The sequence below is a fragment of the Lithobates pipiens genome, unplaced genomic scaffold, assembly GCF_037356315.1.
Source record: "Lithobates pipiens isolate NorthernLeopardFrog02 unplaced genomic scaffold, aLitPip1_a1.2 Scaffold_8, whole genome shotgun sequence".
Lineage (NCBI taxonomy): Eukaryota > Metazoa > Chordata > Amphibia > Anura > Ranidae > Lithobates > Lithobates pipiens.
In genome coordinates this window covers 532,651,842-532,670,316 of record NW_027507903.1, presented here as the reverse complement: position 1 = coordinate 532,670,316, position 18,475 = coordinate 532,651,842, and the positions used below count along the sequence as shown (strand labels likewise).

Sequence of the window (18,475 nt, the reverse complement as noted above, 5' to 3'; positions counted from 1 at the left end):
AAAAATAGAGCATCAAAATGCTCAACACAGTTGCTGGATAGTGGCATTTCAAATGTATTAACAACTCTTGTGTTTTATCTGGGTTTACCCACAAACGGACCTTGATCCAAAGGTACTTGGTATTACCTGCCACTTCTTGCTTTACAGTGGATATTTAGTAACTTTTCAAACATGCATGAATATATCCCTAACACGTCACGATAGCAGTTGCAATATCATTTTTTCTTTCAAAAAAGTTCTACTTTTATTTTTTAAATACTGTCCTTGAGCTCCAGTCAAGTGGATTTGGCGGTGTTTTTTTTTTTTTCTAGGAGTACTTATATGCTACCATTTCTTGCTATGAGAGAAAAAATATTCTCTTTTGTCTGGGATAAGCACGATTTTAGGTTTCGGATCACTTGAAGGCCTATTTGAAACCAAGGAGACATGGGTGATGGATTTCCGTGATGGCTTCTGTGCTCCAGTGGCGCAATCGGTCAGCGCGCGGTACTTATATGGCAGTATCTGTTGAGCAATGCCGAGGTTGTGAGTTCGAGCCTCACCTGGAGCATGCAGTTTCTTGCTTTTTGCCTTTATTCATGGAAAATGTAATCTGCACTTGCACCCTATGGCCTGAGAACTTTACAACAGGGCAATAAGCGCCCAAAGAAACTCAAGGTTCTTTCCTCAAGGGTGCTTGAATGAGCTGTCTTTCTGTTACACTGACCACATTCTTTAAATTGTGGACCAGAACAGATAAAGAAAATGTGCGCCTTCTACTTGATGAAAAGAGGTGTGGAGAGCTGCGACATGGCTTTTCTCTTTCAGAAAACTCATTCTTCTGACTTTGTAGCTCAAACCGCTTGCAATTCTGTAGCAAGTTTACAAGGGAAAATAAAAACAAAGATTTTGCCACCCTTACCTTGTAAAGTAAGAGAACGGATGCCTTCTGAAAGAAAAAAAAAGTCTTTGCTGTCATCTAGCGAAAGCCCCAGTGGCCTAATGGATAAGGCACTGGCCTCCTAAGCCAGGGATTGTGGGTTCGAGTCCCATCTGGGGTGTTTGAGATCTTGCTTGACTCTTTCAAGTCACATCTAAAGCAAGGCTTTAGAATAAAACCTTTAGGAGTTCCCTTTCCTGTTGCCTTAATTAATATGCGTGCCTTCTCCTAGTAGAACTCAGATTAGTTCAGGAGCATGCTATCAACTGAATGGAAACTTCTGCAAGATGGCTACAAGTCCTCTTGTCCAAAACCAAATCTCCTGCAATGTTTCTGCCAAACAATATGTTCAACTCCCCACAAAGGAAACGCTGCTTTTATTAGGAAAGAGCTTTGCATTTTCTCCGACATTCTCCAGACATCCCATTGTGGCATGCAAATCCGGTGGCCTAAAATCTTCAAGCAAAAAAGCCACCCTGACAAGTATCGTTGGTAAGCTTAATTTGCAGGAAGGCATTTTATGTCCTTGTTGTGCCAGTTTCAGAAATGTTTTTCCTGATGTATCAACATGTATACGAATAGCAATCAGAATCACTCCTTAGAGGTGTGCTTCCTTTGCTTCATATGACATGGTGTTGTTGCATTTGTTGAGATTCACACTGATAGCCACTGCTTTGGGACACATTCAGAAGTCTTCTTGCCGCAAGCAGTCAGAAATAGAATCTGACGTGGATCGGCAGATTTTCTGAAAAATAGAGCATCAAAATGCTCAACACAGTTGCTGGATAGTGGCATTTCAAATGTATTAACAACTCTTGTGTTTTATCTGGGTTTACCCACAAACGGACCTTGATCCAAAGGTACTTGGTATTACCTGCCACTTCTTGCTTTACAGTGGATATTTAGTAACTTTTCAAACATGCATGAATATATCCCTAACACGTCACGATAGCAGTTGCAATATCATTTTTTCTTTCAAAAAAGTTCTACTTTTATTTTTTAAATACTGTCCTTGAGCTCCAGTCAAGTGGATTTGGCGGTGTTTTTTTTTTTCTAGGAGTACTTATATGCTACCATTTCTTGCTATGAGAGAAAAAATATTCTCTTTTGTCTGGGATAAGCACGATTTTAGGTTTCGGATCACTTGAAGGCCTATTTGAAACCAAGGAGACATGGGTGATGGATTTCCGTGATGGCTTCTGTGCTCCAGTGGCGCAATCGGTCAGCGCGCGGTACTTATATGGCAGTATCTGTTGAGCAATGCCGAGGTTGTGAGTTCGAGCCTCACCTGGAGCATGCAGTTTCTTGCTTTTTGCCTTTATTCATGGAAAATGTAATCTGCACTTGCACCCTATGGCCTGAGAACTTTACAACAGGGCAATAAGCGCCCAAAGAAACTCAAGGTTCTTTCCTCAAGGGTGCTTGAATGAGCTGTCTTTCTGTTACACTGACCACATTCTTTAATTTGTGGACCAGAACAGATAAAGAAAATGTGCGCCTTCTACTTGATGAAAAGAGGTGTGGAGAGCTGCGACATGGCTTTTCTCTTTCAGAAAACTCATTCTTCTGACTTTGTAGCTCAAACCGCTTGCAATTCTGTAGCAAGTTTACAAGGGAAAATAAAAACAAAGATTTTGCCACCCTTACCTTGTAAAGTAAGAGAACGGATGCCTTCTGAAAGAAAAAAAAAGTCTTTGCTGTCATCTAGCGAAAGCCCCAGTGGCCTAATGGATAAGGCACTGGCCTCCTAAGCCAGGTATTGTGGGTTTGAGTCCCATCTGGGGTGTTTGAGATCTTGCTTGACTCTTTCAAGTCACATCTAAAGCAAGGCTTTAGAATAAAACCTTTAGGACTTCCCTTTCCTGTTGCCTTAATTAATATGTGTTTCTTCTCCTAGTAGAACTCAGATTAGTTCAGCAGCATGCTATCAACTGAATGGAAACTTCTGCAAGATGGCTACAAGTCCTCTTGTCCAAAACCAAATCTCCTGCAATGTTTCTGCCAAACAATATGTTCAACTCCCCACAAAGGAAACGCTGCTTTTATTAGGAAAGAGCTTTGCATTTTCTCCGACATTCTCCACACATCCCATTGTGGCATGCAAATCCGGTGGCCTAAAATCTTCAAGCAAAAAAGCCACCCTGACAAGTATCGTTGGTAAGCTTAATTTGCAGGAAGGCATTTTATGTCCTTTTTGTGCCAGTTTCAGAAATGTTTTTCCTGATGTATCAACATGTATACGAATAGCAATCAGAATCGCTCCTTAGAGGTGTGCTTCCTTTGCTTCATATGACATGGTGTTGTTGCATTTGTTGAGATTCACACTGATAGCCACTGCTTTGGGACACATTCAGAAGTCTTCTTGCCGCAAGCAGTCAGAAATAGAATCTGACGTGGATCGGCAGATTTTCTGAAAAATAGAGCATCAAAATGCTCAACACAGTTGCTGGATAGTGGCATTTCAAATGTATTAACAACTCTTGTGTTTTATCTGGGTTTACCCACAAACGGACCTTGATCCAAAGGTACTTGGTATTACCTGCCACTTCTTGCTTTACAGTGGATATTTAGTAACTTTTCAAACATGCATGAATATATCCCTAACACGTCACGATAGCAGTTGCAATATCATTTTTTCTTTCAAAAAAGTTCTACTTTTATTTTTTAAATACTGTCCTTGAGCTCCAGTCAAGTGGATTTGGCGGTGTTTTTTTTTTTTTCTAGGAGTACTTATATGCTACCATTTCTTGCTATGAGAGAAAAAATATTCTCTTTTGTCTGGGATAAGCACGATTTTAGGTTTCGGATCACTTGAAGGCCTATTTGAAACCAAGGAGACATGGGTGATGGATTTCCGTGATGGCTTCTGTGCTCCAGTGGCGCAATCGGTCAGCGCGCGGTACTTATATGGCAGTATCTGTTGAGCAATGCCGAGGTTGTGAGTTCGAGCCTCACCTGGAGCATGCAGTTTCTTGCTTTTTGCCTTTATTCATGGAAAATGTAATCTGCACTTGCACCCTATGGCCTGAGAACTTTACAACAGGGCAATAAGCGCCCAAAGAAACTCAAGGTTCTTTCCTCAAGGGTGCTTGAATGAGCTGTCTTTCTGTTACACTGACCACATTCTTTAAATTGTGGACCAGAACAGATAAAGAAAATGTGCGCCTTCTACTTGATGAAAAGAGGTGTGGAGAGCTGCGACATGGCTTTTCTCTTTCAGAAAACTCATTCTTCTGACTTTGTAGCTCAAACCGCTTGCAATTCTGTAGCAAGTTTACAAGGGAAAATAAAAACAAAGATTTTGCCACCCTTACCTTGTAAAGTAAGAGAACGGATGCCTTCTGAAAGAAAAAAAAAGTCTTTGCTGTCATCTAGCGAAAGCCCCAGTGGCCTAATGGATAAGGCACTGGCCTCCTAAGCCAGGGATTGTGGGTTCGAGTCCCATCTGGGGTGTTTGAGATCTTGCTTGACTCTTTCAAGTCACATCTAAAGCAAGGCTTTAGAATAAAACCTTTAGGAGTTCCCTTTCCTGTTGCCTTAATTAATATGCGTGCCTTCTCCTAGTAGAACTCAGATTAGTTCAGGAGCATGCTATCAACTGAATGGAAACTTCTGCAAGATGGCTACAAGTCCTCTTGTCCAAAACCAAATCTCCTGCAATGTTTCTGCCAAACAATATGTTCAACTCCCCACAAAGGAAACGCTGCTTTTATTAGGAAAGAGCTTTGCATTTTCTCCGACATTCTCCAGACATCCCATTGTGGCATGCAAATCCGGTGGCCTAAAATCTTCAAGCAAAAAAGCCACCCTGACAAGTATCGTTGGTAAGCTTAATTTGCAGGAAGGCATTTTATGTCCTTGTTGTGCCAGTTTCAGAAATGTTTTTCCTGATGTATCAACATGTATACGAATAGCAATCAGAATCACTCCTTAGAGGTGTGCTTCCTTTGCTTCATATGACATGGTGTTGTTGCATTTGTTGAGATTCACACTGATAGCCACTGCTTTGGGACACATTCAGAAGTCTTCTTGCCGCAAGCAGTCAGAAATAGAATCTGACGTGGATCGGCAGATTTTCTGAAAAATAGAGCATCAAAATGCTCAACACAGTTGCTGGATAGTGGCATTTCAAATGTATTAACAACTCTTGTGTTTTATCTGGGTTTACCCACAAACGGACCTTGATCCAAAGGTACTTGGTATTACCTGCCACTTCTTGCTTTACAGTGGATATTTAGTAACTTTTCAAACATGCATGAATATATCCCTAACACGTCACGATAGCAGTTGCAATATCATTTTTTCTTTCAAAAAAGTTCTACTTTTATTTTTTAAATACTGTCCTTGAGCTCCAGTCAAGTGGATTTGGCGGTGTTTTTTTTTTTCTAGGAGTACTTATATGCTACCATTTCTTGCTATGAGAGAAAAAATATTCTCTTTTGTCTGGGATAAGCACGATTTTAGGTTTCGGATCACTTGAAGGCCTATTTGAAACCAAGGAGACATGGGTGATGGATTTCCGTGATGGCTTCTGTGCTCCAGTGGCGCAATCGGTCAGCGCGCGGTACTTATATGGCAGTATCTGTTGAGCAATGCCGAGGTTGTGAGTTCGAGCCTCACCTGGAGCATGCAGTTTCTTGCTTTTTGCCTTTATTCATGGAAAATGTAATCTGCACTTGCACCCTATGGCCTGAGAACTTTACAACAGGGCAATAAGCGCCCAAAGAAACTCAAGGTTCTTTCCTCAAGGGTGCTTGAATGAGCTGTCTTTCTGTTACACTGACCACATTCTTTAATTTGTGGACCAGAACAGATAAAGAAAATGTGCGCCTTCTACTTGATGAAAAGAGGTGTGGAGAGCTGCGACATGGCTTTTCTCTTTCAGAAAACTCATTCTTCTGACTTTGTAGCTCAAACCGCTTGCAATTCTGTAGCAAGTTTACAAGGGAAAATAAAAACAAAGATTTTGCCACCCTTACCTTGTAAAGTAAGAGAACGGATGCCTTCTGAAAGAAAAAAAAAGTCTTTGCTGTCATCTAGCGAAAGCCCCAGTGGCCTAATGGATAAGGCACTGGCCTCCTAAGCCAGGGATTGTGGGTTCGAGTCCCATCTGGGGTGTTTGAGATCTTGCTTGACTCTTTCAAGTCACATCTAAAGCAAGGCTTTAGAATAAAACCTTTAGGACTTCCCTTTCCTGTTGCCTTAATTAATATGCGTGCCTTCTCCTAGTAGAACTCAGATTAGTTCAGCAGCATGCTATCAACTGAATGGAAACTTCTGCAAGATGGCTACAAGTCCTCTTGTCCAAAACCAAATCTCCTGCAATGTTTCTGCCAAACAATATGTTCAACTCCCCACAAAGGAAACGCTGCTTTTATTAGGAAAGAGCTTTGCATTTTCTCCGACATTCTGCAGACATCCCATTGTGGCATGCAAATCCGGTGGCCTAAAATCTTCAAGCAAAAAAGCCACCCTGACAAGTATCGTTGGTAAGCTTAATTTGCAGGAAGGCATTTTATGTCCTTGTTGTGCCAGTTTCAGAAATGTTTTTCCTGATGTATCAACATGTATACGAATAGCAATCAGAATCGCTCCTTAGAGGTGTGCTTCCTTTGCTTCATATGACATGGTGTTGTTGCATTTGTTGAGATTCACACTGATAGCCACTGCTTTGGGACACATTCAGAAGTCTTCTTGCCGCAAGCAGTCAGAAATAGAATCTGACGTGGATCGGCAGATTTTCTGAAAAATAGAGCATCAAAATGCTCAACACAGTTGCTGGATAGTGGCATTTCAAATGTATTAACAACTCTTGTGTTTTATCTGGGTTTACCCACAAACGGACCTTGATCCAAAGGTACTTGGTATTACCTGCCACTTCTTGCTTTACAGTGGATATTTAGTAACTTTTCAAACATGCATGAATATATCCCTAACACGTCACGATAGCAGTTGCAATATCATTTTTTCTTTCAAAAAAGTTCTACTTTTATTTTTTAAATACTGTCCTTGAGCTCCAGTCAAGTGGATTTGGCGGTGTTTTTTTTTTTTCTAGGAGTACTTATATGCTACCATTTCTTGCTATGAGAGAAAAAAATATTCTCTTTTGTCTGGGATAAGCACGATTTTAGGTTTCGGATAATTGAAGGCCTATTTGAAACCAAGGAGACATGGGTGATGGATTTCCGTGATGGCTTCTGTGCTCCAGTGGCGCAATCGGTCAGCGCGCGGTACTTATATGGCAGTATCTGTTGAGCAATGCCGAGGTTGTGAGTTCGAGCCTCACCTGGAGCATGCAGTTTCTTGCTTTTTGCCTTTATTCATGGAAAATGTAATCTGCACTTGCACCCTATGGCCTGAGAACTTTACAACAGGGCAATAAGCGCCCAAAGAAACTCAAGGTTCTTTCCTCAAGGGTGCTTGAATGAGCTGTCTTTCTGTTACACTGACCACATTCTTTAAATTGTGGACCAGAACAGATAAAGAAAATGTGCGCCTTCTACTTGATGAAAAGAGGTGTGGAGAGCTGCGACATGGCTTTTCTCTTTCAGAAAACTCATTCTTCTGACTTTGTAGCTCAAACCGCTTGCAATTCTGTAGCAAGTTTACAAGGGAAAATAAAAACAAAGATTTTGCCACCCTTACCTTGTAAAGTAAGAGAACGGATGCCTTCTGAAAGAAAAAAAAAGTCTTTGCTGTCATCTAGCGAAAGCCCCAGTGGCCTAATGGATAAGGCACTGGCCTCCTAAGCCAGGGATTGTGGGTTCGAGTCCCATCTGGGGTGTTTGAGATCTTGCTTGACTCTTTCAAGTCACATCTAAAGCAAGGCTTTAGAATAAAACCTTTAGGACTTCCCTTTCCTGTTGCCTTAATTAATATGTGTGCCTTCTCCTAGTAGAACTCAGATTAGTTCAGCAGCATGCTATCAACTGAATGGAAACTTCTGCAAGATGGCTACAAGTCCTCTTGTCCAAAACCAAATCTCCTGCAATGTTTCTGCCAAACAATATGTTCAACTCCCCACAAAGGAAACGCTGCTTTTATTAGGAAAGAGCTTTGCATTTTCTCCGACATTCTCCAGACATCCCATTGTGGCATGCAAATCCGGTGGCCTAAAATCTTCAAGCAAAAAAGCCACCCTGACAAGTATCGTTGGTAAGCTTAATTTGCAGGAAGGCATTTTATGTCCTTTTTGTGCCAGTTTCAGAAATGTTTTTCCTGATGTATCAACATGTATACGAATAGCAATCAGAATCGCTCCTTAGAGGTGTGCTTCCTTTGCTTCATATGACATGGTGTTGTTGCATTTGTTGAGATTCACACTGATAGCCACTGCTTTGGGACACATTCAGAAGTCTTCTTGCCGCAAGCAGTCAGAAATAGAATCTGACGTGGATCGGCAGATTTTCTGAAAAATAGAGCATCAAAATGCTCAACACAGTTGCTGGATAGTGGCATTTCAAATGTATTAACAACTCTTGTGTTTTATCTGGGTTTACCCACAAACGGACCTTGATCCAAAGGTACTTGGTATTACCTGCCACTTCTTGCTTTACAGTGGATATTTAGTAACTTTTCAAACATGCATGAATATATCCCTAACACGTCACGATAGCAGTTGCAATATCATTTTTTCTTTCAAAAAAGTTCTACTTTTATTTTTTAAATACTGTCCTTGAGCTCCAGTCAAGTGGATTTGGCGGTGTTTTTTTTTTTTCTAGGAGTACTTATATGCTACCATTTCTTGCTATGAGAGAAAAAAATATTCTCTTTTGTCTGGGATAAGCACGATTTTAGGTTTCGGATCACTTGAAGGCCTATTTGAAACCAAGGAGACATGGGTGATGGATTTCCGTGATGGCTTCTGTGCTCCAGTGGCGCAATCGGTCAGCGCGCGGTACTTATATGGCAGTATCTGTTGAGCAATGCCGAGGTTGTGAGTTCGAGCCTCACCTGGAGCATGCAGTTTCTTGCTTTTTGCCTTTATTCATGGAAAATGTAATCTGCACTTGCACCCTATGGCCTGAGAACTTTACAACAGGGCAATAAGCGCCCAAAGAAACTCAAGGTTCTTTCCTCAAGGGTGCTTGAATGAGCTGTCTTTCTGTTACACTGACCACATTCTTTAAATTGTGGACCAGAACAGATAAAGAAAATGTGCGCCTTCTACTTGATGAAAAGAGGTGTGGAGAGCTGCGACATGGCTTTTCTCTTTCAGAAAACTCATTCTTCTGACTTTGTAGCTCAAACCGCTTGCAATTCTGTAGCAAGTTTACAAGGGAAAATAAAAACAAAGATTTTGCCACCCTTACCTTGTAAAGTAAGAGAACGGATGCCTTCTGAAAGAAAAAAAAAGTCTTTGCTGTCATCTAGCGAAAGCCCCAGTGGCCTAATGGATAAGGCACTGGCCTCCTAAGCCAGGGATTGTGGGTTCGAGTCCCATCTGGGGTGTTTGAGATCTTGCTTGACTCTTTCAAGTCACATCTAAAGCAAGGCTTTAGAATAAAACCTTTAGGAGTTCCCTTTCCTGTTGCCTTAATTAATATGCGTGCCTTCTCCTAGTAGAACTCAGATTAGTTCAGGAGCATGCTATCAACTGAATGGAAACTTCTGCAAGATGGCTACAAGTCCTCTTGTCCAAAACCAAATCTCCTGCAATGTTTCTGCCAAACAATATGTTCAACTCCCCACAAAGGAAACGCTGCTTTTATTAGGAAAGAGCTTTGCATTTTCTCCGACATTCTCCAGACATCCCATTGTGGCATGCAAATCCGGTGGCCTAAAATCTTCAAGCAAAAAAGCCACCCTGACAAGTATCGTTGGTAAGCTTAATTTGCAGGAAGGCATTTTATGTCCTTGTTGTGCCAGTTTCAGAAATGTTTTTCCTGATGTATCAACATGTATACGAATAGCAATCAGAATCACTCCTTAGAGGTGTGCTTCCTTTGCTTCATATGACATGGTGTTGTTGCATTTGTTGAGATTCACACTGATAGCCACTGCTTTGGGACACATTCAGAAGTCTTCTTGCCGCAAGCAGTCAGAAATAGAATCTGACGTGGATCGGCAGATTTTCTGAAAAATAGAGCATCAAAATGCTCAACACAGTTGCTGGATAGTGGCATTTCAAATGTATTAACAACTCTTGTGTTTTATCTGGGTTTACCCACAAACGGACCTTGATCCAAAGGTACTTGGTATTACCTGCCACTTCTTGCTTTACAGTGGATATTTAGTAACTTTTCAAACATGCATGAATATATCCCTAACACGTCACGATAGCAGTTGCAATATCATTTTTTCTTTCAAAAAAGTTCTACTTTTATTTTTTAAATACTGTCCTTGAGCTCCAGTCAAGTGGATTTGGCGGTGTTTTTTTTTTTCTAGGAGTACTTATATGCTACCATTTCTTGCTATGAGAGAAAAAATATTCTCTTTTGTCTGGGATAAGCACGATTTTAGGTTTCGGATCACTTGAAGGCCTATTTGAAACCAAGGAGACATGGGTGATGGATTTCCGTGATGGCTTCTGTGCTCCAGTGGCGCAATCGGTCAGCGCGCGGTACTTATATGGCAGTATCTGTTGAGCAATGCCGAGGTTGTGAGTTCGAGCCTCACCTGGAGCATGCAGTTTCTTGCTTTTTGCCTTTATTCATGGAAAATGTAATCTGCACTTGCACCCTATGGCCTGAGAACTTTACAACAGGGCAATAAGCGCCCAAAGAAACTCAAGGTTCTTTCCTCAAGGGTGCTTGAATGAGCTGTCTTTCTGTTACACTGACCACATTCTTTAATTTGTGGACCAGAACAGATAAAGAAAATGTGCGCCTTCTACTTGATGAAAAGAGGTGTGGAGAGCTGCGACATGGCTTTTCTCTTTCAGAAAACTCATTCTTCTGACTTTGTAGCTCAAACCGCTTGCAATTCTGTAGCAAGTTTACAAGGGAAAATAAAAACAAAGATTTTGCCACCCTTACCTTGTAAAGTAAGAGAACGGATGCCTTCTGAAAGAAAAAAAAAGTCTTTGCTGTCATCTAGCGAAAGCCCCAGTGGCCTAATGGATAAGGCACTGGCCTCCTAAGCCAGGGATTGTGGGTTCGAGTCCCATCTGGGGTGTTTGAGATCTTGCTTGACTCTTTCAAGTCACATCTAAAGCAAGGCTTTAGAATAAAACCTTTAGGACTTCCCTTTCCTGTTGCCTTAATTAATATGCGTGCCTTCTCCTAGTAGAACTCAGATTAGTTCAGCAGCATGCTATCAACTGAATGGAAACTTCTGCAAGATGGCTACAAGTCCTCTTGTCCAAAACCAAATCTCCTGCAATGTTTCTGCCAAACAATATGTTCAACTCCCCACAAAGGAAACGCTGCTTTTATTAGGAAAGAGCTTTGCATTTTCTCCGACATTCTGCAGACATCCCATTGTGGCATGCAAATCCGGTGGCCTAAAATCTTCAAGCAAAAAAGCCACCCTGACAAGTATCGTTGGTAAGCTTAATTTGCAGGAAGGCATTTTATGTCCTTGTTGTGCCAGTTTCAGAAATGTTTTTCCTGATGTATCAACATGTATACGAATAGCAATCAGAATCGCTCCTTAGAGGTGTGCTTCCTTTGCTTCATATGACATGGTGTTGTTGCATTTGTTGAGATTCACACTGATAGCCACTGCTTTGGGACACATTCAGAAGTCTTCTTGCCGCAAGCAGTCAGAAATAGAATCTGACGTGGATCGGCAGATTTTCTGAAAAATAGAGCATCAAAATGCTCAACACAGTTGCTGGATAGTGGCATTTCAAATGTATTAACAACTCTTGTGTTTTATCTGGGTTTACCCACAAACGGACCTTGATCCAAAGGTACTTGGTATTACCTGCCACTTCTTGCTTTACAGTGGATATTTAGTAACTTTTCAAACATGCATGAATATATCCCTAACACGTCACGATAGCAGTTGCAATATCATTTTTTCTTTCAAAAAAGTTCTACTTTTATTTTTTAAATACTGTCCTTGAGCTCCAGTCAAGTGGATTTGGCGGTGTTTTTTTTTTTTCTAGGAGTACTTATATGCTACCATTTCTTGCTATGAGAGAAAAAAATATTCTCTTTTGTCTGGGATAAGCACGATTTTAGGTTTCGGATAATTGAAGGCCTATTTGAAACCAAGGAGACATGGGTGATGGATTTCCGTGATGGCTTCTGTGCTCCAGTGGCGCAATCGGTCAGCGCGCGGTACTTATATGGCAGTATCTGTTGAGCAATGCCGAGGTTGTGAGTTCGAGCCTCACCTGGAGCATGCAGTTTCTTGCTTTTTGCCTTTATTCATGGAAAATGTAATCTGCACTTGCACCCTATGGCCTGAGAACTTTACAACAGGGCAATAAGCGCCCAAAGAAACTCAAGGTTCTTTCCTCAAGGGTGCTTGAATGAGCTGTCTTTCTGTTACACTGACCACATTCTTTAAATTGTGGACCAGAACAGATAAAGAAAATGTGCGCCTTCTACTTGATGAAAAGAGGTGTGGAGAGCTGCGACATGGCTTTTCTCTTTCAGAAAACTCATTCTTCTGACTTTGTAGCTCAAACCGCTTGCAATTCTGTAGCAAGTTTACAAGGGAAAATAAAAACAAAGATTTTGCCACCCTTACCTTGTAAAGTAAGAGAACGGATGCCTTCTGAAAGAAAAAAAAAGTCTTTGCTGTCATCTAGCGAAAGCCCCAGTGGCCTAATGGATAAGGCACTGGCCTCCTAAGCCAGGGATTGTGGGTTCGAGTCCCATCTGGGGTGTTTGAGATCTTGCTTGACTCTTTCAAGTCACATCTAAAGCAAGGCTTTAGAATAAAACCTTTAGGACTTCCCTTTCCTGTTGCCTTAATTAATATGTGTGCCTTCTCCTAGTAGAACTCAGATTAGTTCAGCAGCATGCTATCAACTGAATGGAAACTTCTGCAAGATGGCTACAAGTCCTCTTGTCCAAAACCAAATCTCCTGCAATGTTTCTGCCAAACAATATGTTCAACTCCCCACAAAGGAAACGCTGCTTTTATTAGGAAAGAGCTTTGCATTTTCTCCGACATTCTCCAGACATCCCATTGTGGCATGCAAATCCGGTGGCCTAAAATCTTCAAGCAAAAAAGCCACCCTGACAAGTATCGTTGGTAAGCTTAATTTGCAGGAAGGCATTTTATGTCCTTTTTGTGCCAGTTTCAGAAATGTTTTTCCTGATGTATCAACATGTATACGAATAGCAATCAGAATCGCTCCTTAGAGGTGTGCTTCCTTTGCTTCATATGACATGGTGTTGTTGCATTTGTTGAGATTCACACTGATAGCCACTGCTTTGGGACACATTCAGAAGTCTTCTTGCCGCAAGCAGTCAGAAATAGAATCTGACGTGGATCGGCAGATTTTCTGAAAAATAGAGCATCAAAATGCTCAACACAGTTGCTGGATAGTGGCATTTCAAATGTATTAACAACTCTTGTGTTTTATCTGGGTTTACCCACAAACGGACCTTGATCCAAAGGTACTTGGTATTACCTGCCACTTCTTGCTTTACAGTGGATATTTAGTAACTTTTCAAACATGCATGAATATATCCCTAACACGTCACGATAGCAGTTGCAATATCATTTTTTCTTTCAAAAAAGTTCTACTTTTATTTTTTAAATACTGTCCTTGAGCTCCAGTCAAGTGGATTTGGCGGTGTTTTTTTTTTTTCTAGGAGTACTTATATGCTACCATTTCTTGCTATGAGAGAAAAAAATATTCTCTTTTGTCTGGGATAAGCACGATTTTAGGTTTCGGATCACTTGAAGGCCTATTTGAAACCAAGGAGACATGGGTGATGGATTTCCGTGATGGCTTCTGTGCTCCAGTGGCGCAATCGGTCAGCGCGCGGTACTTATATGGCAGTATCTGTTGAGCAATGCCGAGGTTGTGAGTTCGAGCCTCACCTGGAGCATGCAGTTTCTTGCTTTTTGCCTTTATTCATGGAAAATGTAATCTGCACTTGCACCCTATGGCCTGAGAACTTTACAACAGGGCAATAAGCGCCCAAAGAAACTCAAGGTTCTTTCCTCAAGGGTGCTTGAATGAGCTGTCTTTCTGTTACACTGACCACATTCTTTAAATTGTGGACCAGAACAGATAAAGAAAATGTGCGCCTTCTACTTGATGAAAAGAGGTGTGGAGAGCTGCGACATGGCTTTTCTCTTTCAGAAAACTCATTCTTCTGACTTTGTAGCTCAAACCGCTTGCAATTCTGTAGCAAGTTTACAAGGGAAAATAAAAACAAAGATTTTGCCACCCTTACCTTGTAAAGTAAGAGAACGGATGCCTTCTGAAAGAAAAAAAAAGTCTTTGCTGTCATCTAGCGAAAGCCCCAGTGGCCTAATGGATAAGGCACTGGCCTCCTAAGCCAGGGATTGTGGGTTCGTGTCCCATCTGGGGTGTTTGAGATCTTGCTTGACTCTTTCAAGTCACATCTAAAGCAAGGCTTTAGAATAAAACCTTTAGGACTTCCCTTTCCTGTTGCCTTAATTAATATGCGTGCCTTCTCCTAGTAGAACTCAGATTAGTTCAGCAGCATGCTATCAACTGAATGGAAACTTCTGCAAGATGGCTACAAGTCCTCTTGTCCAAAACCAAATCTCCTGCAATGTTTCTGCCAAACAATATGTTCAACTCCCCACAAAGGAAACGCTGCTTTTATTAGGAAAGAGCTTTGCATTTTCTCCGACATTCTCCAGACATCCCATTGTGGCATGCAAATCCGGTGGCCTAAAATCTTCAAGCAAAAAAGCCACCCTGACAAGTATCGTTGGTAAGCTTAATTTGCAGGAAGGCATTTTATGTCCTTTTTGTGCCAGTTTCAGAAATGTTTTTCCTAATGTATCAACATGTATACGAATAGCAATCAGAATCGCTCCTTAGAGGTGTGCTTCCTTTGCTTCATATGACATGGTGTTGTTGCATTTGTTGAGATTCACACTGATAGCCACTGCTTTGGGACACATTCAGAAGTCTTCTTGCCGCAAGCAGTCAGAAATAGAATCTGACGTGGATCTGCAGATTTTCTGAAAAATAGAGCATCAAAATGCTCAACACAGTTGCTGGATAGTGGCATTTCAAATGTATTAACAACTCTTGTGTTTTATCTGGGTTTACCCACAAACGGACCTTGATCCAAAGGTACTTGGTATTACCTGCCACTTCTTGCTTTACAGTGGATATTTAGTAACTTTTCAAACATGCATGAATATATCCCTAACACGTCACGATAGCAGTTGCAATATCATTTTTTCTTTCAAAAAAGTTCTACTTTTATTTTTTAAATACTGTCCTTGAGCTCCAGTCAAGTGGATTTGGCGGTGTTTTTTTTTTTTCTAGGAGTACTTATATGCTACCATTTCTTGCTATGAGAGAAAAAAATATTCTCTTTTGTCTGGGATAAGCACGATTTTAGGTTTCGGATCACTTGAAGGCCTATTTGAAACCAAGGAGACATGGGTGATGGATTTCCGTGATGGCTTCTGTGCTCCAGTGGCGCAATCGGTCAGCGCGCGGTACTTATATGGCAGTATCTGTTGAGCAATGCCGAGGTTGTGAGTTCGAGCCTCACCTGGAGCATGCAGTTTCTTGCTTTTTGCCTTTATTCATGGAAAATGTAATCTGCACTTGCACCCTATGGCCTGAGAACTTTACAACAGGGCAATAAGCGCCCAAAGAAACTCAAGTTTCTTTCCTCAAGGGTGCTTGAATGAGCTGTCTTTCTGTTACACTGACCACATTCTTTAAATTGTGGACGAGAACAGATAAAGAAAATGTGCGCCTTCTACTTGATGAAAAGAGGTGTGGAGAGCTGCGACATGGCTTTTCTCTTTCAGAAAACTCATTCTTCTGACTTTGTAGCTCAAACCGCTTGCAATTCTGTAGCAAGTTTACAAGGGAAAATAAAAACAAAGATTTTGCCACCCTTACCTTGTAAAGTAAGAGAACGGATGCCTTCTGAAAGAAAAAAAAAGTCTTTGCTGTCATCTAGCGAAAGCCCCAGTGGCCTAATGGATAAGGCACTGGCCTCCTAAGCCAGGGATTGTGGGTTCAAGTCCCATCTGGGGTGTTTGAGATCTTGCTTGACTCCTTTAAGTCGCATCTAAAGCAAGGCTTTAGAATAAAACCTTTAGGACTTCCCTTTCCTGTTGCCTTAATTAATATGTGTGCCTTCTCCTAGTAGAACTCAGATTAGTTCAGCAGCATGCTATCAACTGAATGGAAACTTCTGCAAGATGGCTACAAGTCCTCTTGTCCAAAACCAAATCTCCTGCAATGTTTCTGCCAAACAATATGTTCAACTCCCCACAAAGGAAACGCTGCTTTTATTAGGAAAGAGCTTTGCATTTTCTCCGACATTCTCCAGACATCCCATTGTGGCATGCAAATCCGGTGGCCTAAAATCTTCAAGCAAAAAAGCCACCCTGACAAGTATCGTTGGTAAGCTTAATTTGCAGGAAGGCATTTTATGTCCTTTTTGTGCCAGTTTCAGAAATGTTTTTCCTGATGTATCAACATGTATACGAATAGCAATCAGAATCGCTCCTTAGAGGTGTGCTTCCTTTGCTTCATATGACATGGTGTTGTTGCATTTGTTGAGATTCACACTGATAGCCACTGCTTTGGGACACATTCAGAAGTCTTCTTGCCGCAAGCAGTCAGAAATAGAATCTGACGTGGATCGGCAGATTTTCTGAAAAATAGAGCATCAAAATGCTCAACACAGTTGCTGGATAGTGGCATTTCAAATGTATTAACAACTCTTGTGTTTTATCTGGGTTTACCCACAAACGGACCTTGATCCAAAGGTACTTGGTATTACCTGCCACTTCTTGCTTTACAGTGGATATTTAGTAACTTTTCAAACATGCATGAATATATCCCTAACACGTCACGATAGCAGTTGCAATATCATTTTTTCTTTCAAAAAAGTTCTACTTTTATTTTTTAAATACTGTCCTTGAGCTCCAGTCAAGTGGATTTGGCGGTGTTTTTTTTTTTTCTAGGAGTACTTATATGCTACCATTTCTTGCTATGAGAGAAAAAATATTCTCTTTTGTCTGGGATAAGCACGATTTTAGGTTTCGGATCACTTGAAGGCCTATTTGAAACCAAGGAGACATGGGTGATGGATTTCCGTGATGGCTTCTGTGCTCCAGTGGCGCAATCGGTCAGCGCGCGGTACTTATATGGCAGTATCTGTTGAGCAATGCCGAGGTTGTGAGTTCGAGCCTCACCTGGAGCATGCAGTTTCTTGCTTTTTGCCTTTATTCATGGAAAATGTAATCTGCACTTGCACCCTATGGCCTGAGAACTTTACAACAGGGCAATAAGCGCCCAAAGAAACTCAAGGTTCTTTCCTCAAGGGTGCTTGAATGAGCTGTCTTTCTGTTACACTGACCACATTCTTTAAATTGTGGACCAGAACAGATAAAGAAAATGTGCGCCTTCTACTTGATGAAAAGAGGTGTGGAGAGCTGCGACATGGCTTTTCTCTTTCAGAAAACTCATTCTTCTGACTTTGTAGCTCAAACCGCTTGCAATTCTGTAGCAAGTTTACAAGGGAAAATAAAAACAAAGATTTTGCCACCCTTACCTTGTAAAGTAAGAGAACGGATGCCTTCTGAAAGAAAAAAAAAGTCTTTGCTGTCATCTAGCGAAAGCCCCAGTGGCCTAATGGATAAGGCACTGGCCTCCTAAGCCAGGGATTGTGGGTTCGAGTCCCATCTGGGGTGTTTGAGATCTTGCTTGACTCTTTCAAGTCACATCTAAAGCAAGGCTTTAGAATAAAACCTTTAGGAGTTCCCTTTCCTGTTGCCTTAATTAATATGCGTGCCTTCTCCTAGTAGAACTCAGATTAGTTCAGGAGCATGCTATCAACTGAATGGAAACTTCTGCAAGATGGCTACAAGTCCTCTTGTCCAAAACCAAATCTCCTGCAATGTTTCTGCCAAACAATATGTTCAACTCCCCACAAAGGAAACGCTGCTTTTATTAGGAAAGAGCTTTGCATTTTCTCCGACATTCTCCAGACATCCCATTGTGGCATGCAAATCCGGTGGCCTAAAATCTTCAAGCAAAAAAGCCACCCTGACAAGTATCGTTGGTAAGCTTAATTTGCAGGAAGGCATTTTATGTCCTTGTTGTGCCAGTTTCAGAAATGTTTTTCCTGATGTATCAACATGTATACGAATAGCAATCAGAATCGCTCCTTAGAGGTGTGCTTCCTTTGCTTCATATGACATGGTGTTGTTGCATTTGTTGAGATTCACACTGATAGCCACTGCTTTGGGACACATTCAGAAGTCTTCTTGCCGCAAGCAGTCAGAAATAGAATCTGACGTGGATCGGCAGATTTTCTGAAAAATAGAGCATCAAAATGCTCAACACAGTTGCTGGATAGTGGCATTTCAAATGTATTAACAACTCTTGTGTTTTATCTGGGTTTACCCACAAACGGACCTTGATCCAAAGGTACTTGGTATTACCTGCCACTTCTTGCTTTACAG

At 41.3% G+C, this 18,475-nt stretch overlaps 22 non-coding genes across 22 annotated transcripts; all 22 read left to right on the top strand.

The window, feature by feature from the left end:
• The first annotated feature begins 457 nt into the window (after positions 1–457).
• TRNAI-UAU (transfer RNA isoleucine (anticodon UAU)) lies at positions 458–550 on the top strand. The gene is given in 2 exon segments: positions 458–495; positions 515–550. It is a non-coding gene; the product is annotated as a tRNA-Ile (tRNA).
• Positions 551–967: 417 nt separating this feature from the next.
• On the top strand, positions 968–1,040 carry TRNAR-CCU (transfer RNA arginine (anticodon CCU)). The gene has a single exon. It is a non-coding gene; the product is annotated as a tRNA-Arg (tRNA).
• A 1,082-nt stretch (positions 1,041–2,122) lies between these two features.
• Positions 2,123–2,215, top strand: TRNAI-UAU (transfer RNA isoleucine (anticodon UAU)). Its single transcript is given in 2 exon segments — positions 2,123–2,160; positions 2,180–2,215. It is a non-coding gene; the product is annotated as a tRNA-Ile (tRNA).
• Positions 2,216–2,632: 417 nt separating this feature from the next.
• On the top strand, positions 2,633–2,705 carry TRNAR-CCU (transfer RNA arginine (anticodon CCU)). Its single transcript has one exon. It is a non-coding gene; the product is annotated as a tRNA-Arg (tRNA).
• A 1,084-nt stretch (positions 2,706–3,789) lies between these two features.
• TRNAI-UAU (transfer RNA isoleucine (anticodon UAU)) lies at positions 3,790–3,882 on the top strand. Its single transcript is given in 2 exon segments — positions 3,790–3,827; positions 3,847–3,882. It is a non-coding gene; the product is annotated as a tRNA-Ile (tRNA).
• A 417-nt stretch (positions 3,883–4,299) lies between these two features.
• TRNAR-CCU (transfer RNA arginine (anticodon CCU)) lies at positions 4,300–4,372 on the top strand. Its single transcript has one exon. It is a non-coding gene; the product is annotated as a tRNA-Arg (tRNA).
• Positions 4,373–5,454: 1,082 nt separating this feature from the next.
• TRNAI-UAU (transfer RNA isoleucine (anticodon UAU)) lies at positions 5,455–5,547 on the top strand. Its single transcript is given in 2 exon segments — positions 5,455–5,492; positions 5,512–5,547. It is a non-coding gene; the product is annotated as a tRNA-Ile (tRNA).
• A 417-nt stretch (positions 5,548–5,964) lies between these two features.
• Positions 5,965–6,037, top strand: TRNAR-CCU (transfer RNA arginine (anticodon CCU)). Its single transcript has one exon. It is a non-coding gene; the product is annotated as a tRNA-Arg (tRNA).
• A 1,083-nt stretch (positions 6,038–7,120) lies between these two features.
• Positions 7,121–7,213, top strand: TRNAI-UAU (transfer RNA isoleucine (anticodon UAU)). Its single transcript is given in 2 exon segments — positions 7,121–7,158; positions 7,178–7,213. It is a non-coding gene; the product is annotated as a tRNA-Ile (tRNA).
• A 417-nt stretch (positions 7,214–7,630) lies between these two features.
• TRNAR-CCU (transfer RNA arginine (anticodon CCU)) lies at positions 7,631–7,703 on the top strand. Its single transcript has one exon. It is a non-coding gene; the product is annotated as a tRNA-Arg (tRNA).
• Positions 7,704–8,787: 1,084 nt separating this feature from the next.
• Positions 8,788–8,880, top strand: TRNAI-UAU (transfer RNA isoleucine (anticodon UAU)). The gene is given in 2 exon segments: positions 8,788–8,825; positions 8,845–8,880. It is a non-coding gene; the product is annotated as a tRNA-Ile (tRNA).
• Positions 8,881–9,297: 417 nt separating this feature from the next.
• Positions 9,298–9,370, top strand: TRNAR-CCU (transfer RNA arginine (anticodon CCU)). The gene has a single exon. It is a non-coding gene; the product is annotated as a tRNA-Arg (tRNA).
• A 1,082-nt stretch (positions 9,371–10,452) lies between these two features.
• TRNAI-UAU (transfer RNA isoleucine (anticodon UAU)) lies at positions 10,453–10,545 on the top strand. The gene is given in 2 exon segments: positions 10,453–10,490; positions 10,510–10,545. It is a non-coding gene; the product is annotated as a tRNA-Ile (tRNA).
• A 417-nt stretch (positions 10,546–10,962) lies between these two features.
• On the top strand, positions 10,963–11,035 carry TRNAR-CCU (transfer RNA arginine (anticodon CCU)). Its single transcript has one exon. It is a non-coding gene; the product is annotated as a tRNA-Arg (tRNA).
• Positions 11,036–12,118: 1,083 nt separating this feature from the next.
• Positions 12,119–12,211, top strand: TRNAI-UAU (transfer RNA isoleucine (anticodon UAU)). Its single transcript is given in 2 exon segments — positions 12,119–12,156; positions 12,176–12,211. It is a non-coding gene; the product is annotated as a tRNA-Ile (tRNA).
• Positions 12,212–12,628: 417 nt separating this feature from the next.
• Positions 12,629–12,701, top strand: TRNAR-CCU (transfer RNA arginine (anticodon CCU)). The gene has a single exon. It is a non-coding gene; the product is annotated as a tRNA-Arg (tRNA).
• Positions 12,702–13,785: 1,084 nt separating this feature from the next.
• TRNAI-UAU (transfer RNA isoleucine (anticodon UAU)) lies at positions 13,786–13,878 on the top strand. Its single transcript is given in 2 exon segments — positions 13,786–13,823; positions 13,843–13,878. It is a non-coding gene; the product is annotated as a tRNA-Ile (tRNA).
• Positions 13,879–14,295: 417 nt separating this feature from the next.
• TRNAR-CCU (transfer RNA arginine (anticodon CCU)) lies at positions 14,296–14,368 on the top strand. The gene has a single exon. It is a non-coding gene; the product is annotated as a tRNA-Arg (tRNA).
• A 1,084-nt stretch (positions 14,369–15,452) lies between these two features.
• TRNAI-UAU (transfer RNA isoleucine (anticodon UAU)) lies at positions 15,453–15,545 on the top strand. The gene is given in 2 exon segments: positions 15,453–15,490; positions 15,510–15,545. It is a non-coding gene; the product is annotated as a tRNA-Ile (tRNA).
• A 417-nt stretch (positions 15,546–15,962) lies between these two features.
• Positions 15,963–16,035, top strand: TRNAR-CCU (transfer RNA arginine (anticodon CCU)). The gene has a single exon. It is a non-coding gene; the product is annotated as a tRNA-Arg (tRNA).
• Positions 16,036–17,118: 1,083 nt separating this feature from the next.
• Positions 17,119–17,211, top strand: TRNAI-UAU (transfer RNA isoleucine (anticodon UAU)). The gene is given in 2 exon segments: positions 17,119–17,156; positions 17,176–17,211. It is a non-coding gene; the product is annotated as a tRNA-Ile (tRNA).
• A 417-nt stretch (positions 17,212–17,628) lies between these two features.
• On the top strand, positions 17,629–17,701 carry TRNAR-CCU (transfer RNA arginine (anticodon CCU)). Its single transcript has one exon. It is a non-coding gene; the product is annotated as a tRNA-Arg (tRNA).
• The last annotated feature ends 774 nt before the right edge of the window (positions 17,702–18,475 follow it).